Here is a 10,997-nt window from a genome sequence, read left to right on the forward strand (position 1 = left end):
ATGAGCAGGGTTGCAGGGGATGCAGAGGTGAACAGTGCTAGAATAGAAATGCAGAGGATGCAGATATGAACAGTGCTAGAATAGAGTTGCAGAGGATGCAGGGATGAATTGTGCTGGAAGAGCAGTGCAGGAGGTGTAGAGGTGAGCATTGCTGGAAGAGGGGTACAGGAGGTGCAGAGGTGAGCAGTGCTGGAAGAGGGGTGCAGGAGGTGTAGAGGTGAGCAGTGCTGAAAGGGGGTGCAGGAGGTGTAGAGGTGAGCAGTGCTGGAAGAGGGGTGCAGGAGGTGCAGAGGTGAGCAGTGCTGGAAGAGGGGTGCAGGAGGTGCAGAGGTGAGCAGTGCTGGAAGAGGGGTGCAGGAGGTGTAGAGGTGAGCAGTGCTGGAGGAGATGTGCAGGAGGTGCAGAGGTGAGCAGTGCTTGAAGAGGGTTACAAGAGGTGCAGAGATGATCAGTGCTGAAAGAGAGGCACAGAAGTGAGCATTGCTGAAAGAGAGGTTGCAGAAGGGGGATGGATGAGCAGTGCGCAGGTGGTGCAGAAGTGAGCAGAGCTGAAAGAGGGTTACAGAAGGGGGAATGGATGAGCAGTGTGATGGAGGTGCAGAGGTGAGCAGTGCTGGAAGGGGGTTGCAGGAGGTGCAGAGGTGAGCAGTGCTGGGGGAAGGGTGCATAAGGGGGAATGGATGAGCAGTCTGCAGGAGGTACAAAAGTGAAGAGTTTTAAAAGAGGGTGCATGAGAAGCAGAAGGGAGCAGTGTTGGATTAATAGTGCTGGAAAGGGCTGCAGGGGGTGCAGGGATGAACAGTGTTAGAAGAGGGTTGGAGGAGGGTTGCAGAGGTGAGCAGGGTTGGAGGAGGGTTGCAGAGGTAAGCAGTGTTGGAGGAGGGTTATAGAGGGTACAGAGGTGAGCAGTGTAGGAGGAGAGCTGCAGAGGATGCAGAAGTGAGCAGTGTTGGAGGAGGGTTGCAGAGGTGAGCAGTGCTGGAAGAGGGATGCAGAATGGGGAATGGATGAGCAGTGTGATGGAGGTGCAGAGGTGAGCAGTGCTGGAAGGGGGTTGCAGGAGGTGCAGAGGTGAGCAGTGCTGGGGGAAGGGTGCATAAGGGGGAATGGATGAGCAGTCTGCAGGAGGTACAGAGGTGAAGAGTTTTAAAAGAGGGTGCATGAGAAGCAGAAGGGAGCAGTGTTGGATTAATAGTGCTGGAAAGGGCTGCAGGGGGTGCAGGGATGAACAGTGTTAGAAGAGGGTTGGAGGAGGGTTGCAGAGGTGAGTTGCAGAGGATGCAGAAGTGAGCAGTGTTGGAGGAGGGTTGCAGAGGTGAGCAGTGTTGGAGGAGGGTTGCAGAGGATGCAGAGGTGAGCAGTGTTGGAGGAGGGTTTCAGAGGTTAAAAGTGTTGGAGGAGGGTTGGAGAGGATGCAGAGGTGAGCAGTGTTGGAGGAGGGTTCAAGAGGATGCAAAGTGAGCAGTGTTGAAGGAGGGCTGCAGAGGTGAGCAGTGTTGGAGGAGGGTTGGAGAGAATGCAGAGCTGAGCAATGTTGGAGGAGGGTTGCAGAGGGGAGCAGTGTTGGAGGAGGGTTGCAGAGGATGCAGAGGTGAGCAGTGTTGGAGGAGGGTTGCAGAAGTGAGCAGTGTTGGAGGAGGGTTGCAGAGGTGAGCAGTGTTGCAGGAGGGTTGCAGAGGATGCAGAGGTGAGCAGTGTTGAAGGAGGGTTGCAGAGGATGCAGAGGTGAGCAGTGTTGGAGGAGGGTTTCAGAGGTTAAAAGTGTTGGAGGAGGGTTGGAGAGGATGCAGAGGTGAGCAGTGTTATAGGAGGGTTTCAGAGGATGCAGAGGTGAGCAGTGTTGGAGGAGGGTTCAAGAGGTAAGCAGGGTTTGGAGAAGGGTAGCAGAGGGGAGCAGTGTTGGAGGAGGGTTGCAGAGGTGAGCAGTTTTGGATAAGAGTTGCAGAGGTGAGCAGGGTTTCAGAGGGGAGCAGGGTTGGAGGAGAGTTGCAGAGGGGAGCAGTGTTGGAGGAGGGTTGCAGAGGTGAGCAGTGTTGGAGGAGGGTTGCAGAGGTGAGCAGTGTTGAAGGAGGGTTGCAGAGGATGCAGAGGTGAGCAGTGTTGGAGGAGGGTTGCAGAGGGGAGCAGTGTTAGAGGAGTGTTGCAGAGGTGAGCAGTTTTGGAGGAGGGTTGCAGAGGTGGCAGGGTTGCAGAGGGGAGCAGGGTTGGAGGAGGGTTGCAGAGGGGAGCAGTGTTGGAGGAGGGTTGCAGAGGGGATCAGTGTTGGAGGAGGGTTGCAGAGGATGCAGAGGTAAGCAATGTTGGGGGAGGGTTGCAGAGGGGAGCAGTGTTGGAGGAGGGTTGCAGAGGTGAACAGGGTTGGAGGAGGGTTGCAGAGGGGAGCAGTGTTGGAGGAGGGTTGCAGAGGTGAACAGGGTTGGAGGAGGGTTGCAGAGGGGAGCAGTGTTGGAGGAGGGTTGCAGAGGTGAGCAGTGGTGGAGGAGGGTTGCAGAGGTGAGCAGGGTTGGAGGAGGGTTGCAGAGGGGAGCAGGGTTGGAGGAGGGTTGCAGAGGTGAGCAGTGGTGGAGGAGGGTTGCAGAGGTGAGCAGGGTTGGAGGAGGGTTACAGAGGGGAGCAGTGTTGGAGGAGGGTTGCAGAGGTGAGAAGGGTTGGAGGAGGGTTGCAGAGGGGAGCAGGGTTGGAGGAGGGTTGCAGAGGTGAGCAGGGTTGGAGGAGGGTTGCAGAGGTGAGCAGGGTTGGAGGAAGGTTGCAGAGGTGAGGAGTGTTGGAGGAGGGTTGCAGAGGGGAGCAGGGTTGGAGGAGGGTTGCAGAGGTGATCAGTGTTGGAGGAGGGTTGCAGAGGTGAGCAGGGTTGGAGGAGGGTTGCAGAGGGGAGCAGGGTTGGAGGAGGGTTGTAGAGGTGAGCAGTGTTGGAGGAGGGTTGCAGAGGATGCAGAGACGAGCAGTGTTTTGAAGAGGGCAGCAGGGGAAATAATTTGTTAATTCTGTAAAGCTAATATGTATAATTTATAAATTGCATATCTGAAAAAGAAATAAAGTATGATTGAATATTTTGGGCTAAAATTTGCTTTTTTCTGCTTCAAAAAAGTAATCTTATCGAGCCGCTTGAAGACCTGCATGTTATACCTTTCCAGGACATGTTTCAATTATCATTGAATGACAGTTACCAAGTCAATCAACACTGCGCTCAAATGAATTTTGTATCATTTTTTGAGACAGATAGAGCTTTCTTCTGGTGGTATTTAATCACCACTGGGTTTTTTATTTTTTACTATACAAAAGGAGAATTAAAAGAAAAAAAAAAATCTTAGTTTCTGTTTTAAAACTTTGCAAATAATCATTCTTCATAAATGTATGCCAAAAATGTATTCTGCTACATTTCTTTGGTAAAACAAAATAGGTGTATATTATGTAGTATGTGTGAAAATATCTTTATCGGGATAATAGCAGGGATACACCACCACATCCTAAACAGTACTACATATACTTATTTCTGGGAAAACCTAGAAAACTCAAGAAAAGCTGAATTTTAAAGGTGGGTGTGTGACAAAAGTGCATATCAGATCCATGCCCTTCGCACCAACTCGTGACAAAGGACTGGCCAATCTCACACAGCCACTTACATAACAATGCCACTCTCAGCTGCACCCTGCACAAAGATTTTTCAGCTTGCGGGACCCAATCTAGGTATCAGCAGCCTGAGAGTGATTGTGGCTGGGCTACATGAATTAAGCAATTAACCCTTTAAACTCCAAACTGACAACAGATAGCTTTGGACCTATCAACCCTTCACAATATTAGCTTTACCAACTATGATTTTAGAATAAATGTCTGTAACACATACTATCTCCACAGACAGGTATGTTCAGAGCACTTATACTATACAGTAGCGCTCTTCAAGAGACAGGGATTCTTTTTAGTTTGCATTAAAACATTCTAGGATTTAATAATGAAAAGGTTAAAACGGTGCAAATAAAATATTTACAGAAAAAAGGTTGTTACATAGAAATAAAGAGACATTAAGTGAACAGAGAAATAAAAAAGAGTTGAAAAGGAAGAATACTTGCAATGTCCTGGTTTCAGCAGAGTCCAGCAAATAAGCAACAATGGTACAGTCTCACAAGTCCTGTTAGGTGTTCCTTGGTTTGATGTTAACAAGAGCTGTCAAACTGTCCTGGCATGCCCCTTTTCTCTGAGATAAAAGGGGTGTTGATAGAGGCCATCTTACCAATTAAGCATCTAAGGAGTGGCCATCATGTTTATGACTGTATCAAGGCGCTCCCGCTCACACAGTTTTAGTCTGAAATTAAAGTGATTGTAAAGTCTTTTTTTTTTAATTAAAAATAACAAATGTGTTATACTTACCTGCTCTGTTGCAGTGGATTTGCACAGAGCATCCAGGATCCTTTTCTCTGGTCCCTCTTCGACTCTCCTGGCCCCTCCAAGTCCCGGCTCAGTGTGTCCATTCAGACATGGAGCTTCTGCCCGGCCCTGCCCCCTTTCTATTCTCATTGGCTGTCTGACTTTGATTGACAACAGTCAAAATGATATTTTCTACTTTTTGTTCTAAGAAAAATCCAATAAACTAAATTTTAGTCATACATTTAGGCCAAAATGTATTCGGCCACATGTCTTTGGTAAAAAAATGTCAATAAGTGTTTATTTATTGGTTTGCGCAAAAGTTATAGCGCCTACAAATTAGGGTACATTTTCTGGAATTTACACAGCCTTTAATTTATGACTGCCTATGTCGTTTCTTGAGGTGCTAAAATGGCAGGGCAGTATAAAAACCCCCACAAGTGACCCCATTTTGGAAAGTAGACACCCCAAGCAAATTGCTGAGAGGCATGTTGAGCCCATTGAATATTCATTTTTTTTGTCCCAAGTGATTGAATGACAAAAAAAAAAAATTACAAAAAGTTGTCACTAAATGATATATTGCTCACACAGGCCATGGGCATATGTGGAATTGCACCCCAAAATACATTTAGCTGCTTCTCCTGAGTATGGGACTTTTTGGGAGCCTAGCCGCATACGGGGCCCTGAAACCAATCACTGCCTTTAGGATTTCTAAGGGCGTAAATTTTTGATTTTACTCCTCACTACCTATCACAGTTTTGAAGGCCATAAAATGCCCAGATGGCATAAAATCCCCACAAATGACCCCATTTTGGAAAGTAGACACCCCAAGCAAATTGCTGAGAGGCATGTTGAGCCCATTGAATATTCATTTTTTTTGTCCCAAGTGATTGAATGACAAAAAAAAAAAATTACAAAAAGTTGTCACTAAATGATATATTGCTCACACAGGCCATGGGCATATGTGGAATTGCACCCCAAAATACATTTAGCTGCTTCTCCTGAGTATGGGACTTTTTGGGAGCCTAGCCGCATACGGGGCCCTGAAACCAATCACTGCCTTTAGGATTTCTAAGGGCGTAAATTTTTGATTTTACTCCTCACTACCTATCACAGTTTTGAAGGCCATAAAATGCCCAGATGGCATAAAATCCCCACAAATGACCCCATTTTGGAAAGTAGACACCCCAAGCTATTTGCTTTGAGGCATGTTGAGTCCATGGATTATTTCATATTTTGATACAAGTTGCGGGAAAGTGATAATTTTTTTTTTTTTTTTTTTGCACAAAGTTGTCACTAAATGATATATTGCTCACACAGGCCATGGGCATATGTGGAATTGTACCCCAAAATACATTTAGCTGCTTTTCCTGAGTATGGGGATACCACATGTGTGGGACTTTTTAGGAGCCTAGCTGCGTACGGGGCCCCGAAAACCAATCACCGCCTTCAGGATTTCTAAGGGTGTAAATTTTTGATTTCACTCTTCACTGCCTATCACAGTTTCGGAGGCCATGGAATGCCCAGGTGGCACAACCCCCCCCAAATGACCCCATTTTGGAAAGTAGACACCCCAAGCTATTTGATGAGAGGCATGGTGAGTATTTTGCAGCTCTCATTTGTTTTTGAAAATGAAGAAAGACAAGAAAACATTTTTTTTTTCTTTTTTCAATTTTCAAAACTTTGTGACAAAAAGTGAGGTCTGCAAAATACTCACTATACCACTCAGCAAATATACTTTCCAAAATGGGGTCATTTGGGGGGGGGGGGGTTTGCCACCTGGGCATTCCATGGCCTCCGAAACTGTGATAGGCAGTGAAGAGTGAAATAAAAAATGTACGCCCTTAGAAAGCCTGAAAGCGGTGCTTGGTTTTCGGGGTCCCGTATGCAGCTAGGCTCCCAAAAAGTCCCACACATGTGGTATCCTCATACTCAGGAGAAGCAACAGAATGTATTTTGGGGTGTAATTTCACATATTCCCATGGCATGTTTGAGCAATATATCATTTAGTGACAACTTTGTGCAAAAAAAAAAAAAATTGTCTCTTTCCCGCAACTTGTGTCACAATATAAAATATTCCATGGACTCGACATGCCTCTCAGCAAATAGCTTGGGGTGTCTACTTTCCAAAATGGGGTCATTTGGGGGGGGGTTTGCCACCTGGGCATTCCATGGCCTCCGAAACTGTGATAGGCAGTGAAGAGTGAAATAAAAAATGTACGCCCTTAGAAAGCCTGAAGGCGGTGCTTGGTTTTCGGGGTCCCGTATGCGGCTAGGCTCCCAAAAAGTCCCACACATGTGGTATCCCCATACTCAGGAAAAGCAACAGAATGTATTTTGGGGTGTAATTTCACATATTTCCATGGCATGTTTGAGCAATAGATCATTTAGTGACAACTTTGTGCAAAAAAAAAAAAAAAATTGTCTCTTTCCTGCAACTTGTGTCACAATATAAAATATTCCGTGGACTCGACATGCCTCTCAGCAAATAGCTTGGGGTGTCTAATTTCCAAAATGGGGTCATTTGGGGGGGGGGGGTTTGAACTGTCCTGGCATTTTATGCACAACATTTAGAAGCTTATGTCACACATCACCCACTCTTCTAACCACTTGAAGACAAAGCCCTTTCTGACACTTTTTGATTACATGAAAAAAATATTTTTTTTTGCAAGAAAATTACTTTGAACCCCCAAACATTATATATTTTTTTAAAGCAAATGCCCTACAGATTAAAATGGTGGGTGTTTCATTTTTTTTTTTTCACACTATTTGCGCAGTGATTTTTCAAACGCATATTTTGGGGAAAAAACACACTTTTTTAAATTTTAATGCACTAAAACACACTATATTGCCCAAATGTTTGATGAAATAAAAAAGATGATCTTAGGCCGAGTACATGGATACCAAACATGACATGCTTTAAAATAGCGCACAAACGTGCAGTAGCGACAAACTAAATACATTTTTAAAAGCCTTTAAAAGCCTTTACAGGTTACCACTTTAGATTTATAGAGGAGGTCTACTGCTAAAATTACTGCCCTTGATCTGACCTTCGCGGTGATACCTCACATACATGGTGCAATTGCTGTTTACATTTGATGCCAGACCGATGCTTGCGTTCGCCTTAGCGCGAGAGCAGGGGGGACAGGGGTGCTTTTTTTTTTTTTTTTTTTTTCTTTATTATTTTTTTGCTTTTTTATCTTATTTTTAAACTGTTCCTTTCATTTTTTTTAAAAATCATTTTTATTGTTATCTCAGGGAATGTAAATATCCCCTATGATAGCAATAGGTAGTGACAGGTACTCTTTTTTGAAAAAATTGGGGTCTATTAGACCCTATATTTCTCCTCTGCCCTCAAAGCATCTGACCACACCAAGATCGGTGTGATAAAATGCTTTCCCAATTTCCCAATGGCGCTGTTTACATCCGGCGAAATCTAAGTCATAAAATGCTCGTAGCTTCCGGTTTCTTAGGCCATAGAGATGTTTGGAGCCACTCTGGTCTCTGATCAGTTCTATGGTCAGCTGGCTGAATCACCGGCTGCATTCTCAGGTTCCCTGTTGAGACAGGAGAGCCAGAGAAAAACACGGAAGAAGGTGGGGGGGCATTCCCTCCCACTGCTTGTAAAAGCAGTCTAGAGGCTAATTAGCCGCTAGGATTGCTTTTACATGAAAGCCGACCGCTGGCTGAAAAGAATGATACCAAGATGATACCTAAACCTGCAGGCATCATTCTGGTATAACCACTCAAAGTCGTGAATGGCGTACCTGAAGACAAAAAAATGGTTAACAATAAAGCACAGTAAACGGTAAAGTATAAAAAATTGCATACCTGAAAAGCAAACATGATAAAACATAATAACAATAAAACATTGCAAAATAGAATACAGTAAAAAAGAGCAGAACAATAGAGAGAATAGAGAGAGAGAGAACAATAAAACGACAACTATTTTTTTTTATTTTATATTTTTGTTTGTGTTTTTTTTTTTCTTTTTTACACTTTTTTTTGTAACTGTAACTTTTGTAACTGTAACCGATTCCAGGTTCGGGTCTCTCAAAATGCGATGGCATCTTGGGAGACCCTGTGAAAGTGTGTCCTAGTCTGTGCAATGCTGTACCCTACGCTAATACTCAACTAGTGAATGGTAGCGTTCAAAACATTCACCAATGCAAAGACCAGGATTGTCAGGACAGGAGGGACAATAATAGCGGGTGTCACGCCTATATCCGCGCTTGCTGCAGACACAACATCTTTTTTGGGGGGGTTCGTTGGGTAGGGGTACTCGGGAGGACATAAAGAAAATGCCTCTCATGCAGCCGACTGCATTTGGTTGGGGATGTGAATGGGGGAAGTACGGGCGCTGCAGAAGTGGTGGGTTCCCAATTAGGATTGGCAAATGCAGCAGGAAGGGCATTATGGGCACGACGGGCCTGTGTTTGTCTTCTTCTTGGTGGCAGCGGGACACTACTTGTGCTTGCCACCTCACCAGCTTGAACTGCACTTATGGGACTCGCCACGTCACCAAGTGTTACTGCAGTGCTGGTTTGACTATGACCGGGGTGTACTAGGCCGCTGGTGCTTGCCAGTTCACCAAAACGCTACCAAAAAAACTGTTAGCGATCGCAGGGATCAGGCCTGACTCTGCGAACGCTACAGTTATGCGTTTAGTGTTTTGTAAGTGACAGTGATCGATCGATACTGCACTTGGGTGGGCTGGGCCGGGCCAGGCGGAGGGGCAAAACGCAGGTGCTAGCAGGTATCTGGGCTGATCCCCCTAACACTGCGTTTTTGGAAACCCTAAACTGCTGGGGACACCAGTATAGATCTGATCGGATCAGATATTGATCTGTTCAGATACTATACCACTAAAGGAGGTGTATGGTGCGTGAGTGGGTGTTAGCGGTACTGGCGCTAATCTGACGCTGCCTGGGGCTGGTGCTTGCCAGTTCACCAAAACGCTACCAAAAAAACTGTTAGCGATCGCAGGGCTCAGGTCTGACTCTGCGAACGCTACAGTTATGCGTTTAGTGTTTTGTAAGTGACAGTGATCAATCAATACTGCACTTGGGTGGGCTGGGCTGGGCAGGGCGGAGGGGCAAAACGCAGGTGCTAGCAGGTATCTGGGCTGATCCCGCTAACACTGTGTTTTTGGGAACCCTAAACTGCTGGTGACGCTAGTATAGATCTGATCGGATCAGATATTGAGCTGTTCAGATACTATAGCACTAAGGGAGGCGTATGCTGCGTGCGTGCGTGGGTGTTAGCGGTACTGGCGCTAATCTGACGCTGCCTGGGGCGACGCATATCACCGCCGGGGAATCAGGGGGCTAAACCTTTATTCGGTAATAAACAGCGGGTGCCCTGACACTATAAAAAATAAACGAACTAACCTGCGTCAACTGTAACGGTTATACGGTGATCAGTGGTGAAAGGGTTAACTAGGGGGCAATCAAGGGGTTAAAACATTTATTAGATAGTATATGGGGGTCCCTGTCGCTATAAAACGCTGACGGCGAACCTAAATATTTACGTCCCTAACTAGCGTCACCAGCGACACTAATACAGCGATCAGAAAAATTATCGCTTAGCGACACTGGTGACAGGGGGTGATCAAGGGGTTAAAACTTTATTGGGGGGGTTAGGGGGGTACCCTAGACATACAGGGGGCTAACACTAACTGCCCTACCACTTCTAACTGTCACAAACTGACACCATGCGGTAATCAGAAAAAAAAAAAACACTGCTTGGTTTCAGTGTGACAGGGGGGGAGGGGTGATTGGGGGGGATCGGGGGGCGCACGGGGGGGGATCGGGGGTGTAAAGTGTGCCTGGCATGTTCTACTTTGTGTGTGTTTATGTGTTGTGCACTCACATGTCTTCTCTCCTCGGCGCCGGAACGGAAACTGCCGAGCCGAGGAGAGATGACATCACATCCTCTGCCTCTGTGTACTACACAGAGGCAGGGGAAGTTTCTCATTGGCTGGGAGCGATCGCAAGGGGGGGGCATGATCGGATGGCCTCCCCCTCATCTCTAAATGCTCCCAGACAAAAGCCAACCGCCGCTGGCACCGGGGGGGTGTCCGATCAGACCCCCTGCCCGCGGGAAGGCAATCACGTACCAGGTACATGATTTTGCCTGCCCGTGTCATTCTGTTCACGTATATATGCGTGAGGCGGTCGGCAAGTGGTTAAGCTGTGAACTGGGCAGGGGTCTCAGAGAGGTTGCCCCATGCCTGACTTTTTTCTGGTTAGACATTTTTGGCACGCTATGTGTTCCTAGTGCTTTAATTGCCCTACAAACCATGGGTGACAGAACTGAGGATTTTGCAGAGCTTTATGATAGGTCACGGGAAAGTGTTCATCCGTAGATTTTTTATGGTCAGCAGAAACGAAAGGAAGGAAGGAAGGAGGGAAGGAAGGAAGGAGGGAAGGAACGAAGGAGGGAAGGAAGGAAGGAAGGAAGGAAGGAAGGAAGGAAGGAAGGAAGGAAGGAAGGAAGGAAGGAAGGAAGGAAGGAGTAAGATTACTGGCTATGCCTCTTCTCATGACAAACATGGCTGAGACCTGAACAAAATGAATGTTGCCTACAGCTTTCATGCGCCAAATGCACACAACCATTACAAGGGGAGGGGGGAGTTA

Source organism: Aquarana catesbeiana, linkage group LG01 (genome assembly GCF_042186555.1).
Source record: "Aquarana catesbeiana isolate 2022-GZ linkage group LG01, ASM4218655v1, whole genome shotgun sequence".
NCBI lineage: Eukaryota > Metazoa > Chordata > Amphibia > Anura > Ranidae > Aquarana > Aquarana catesbeiana.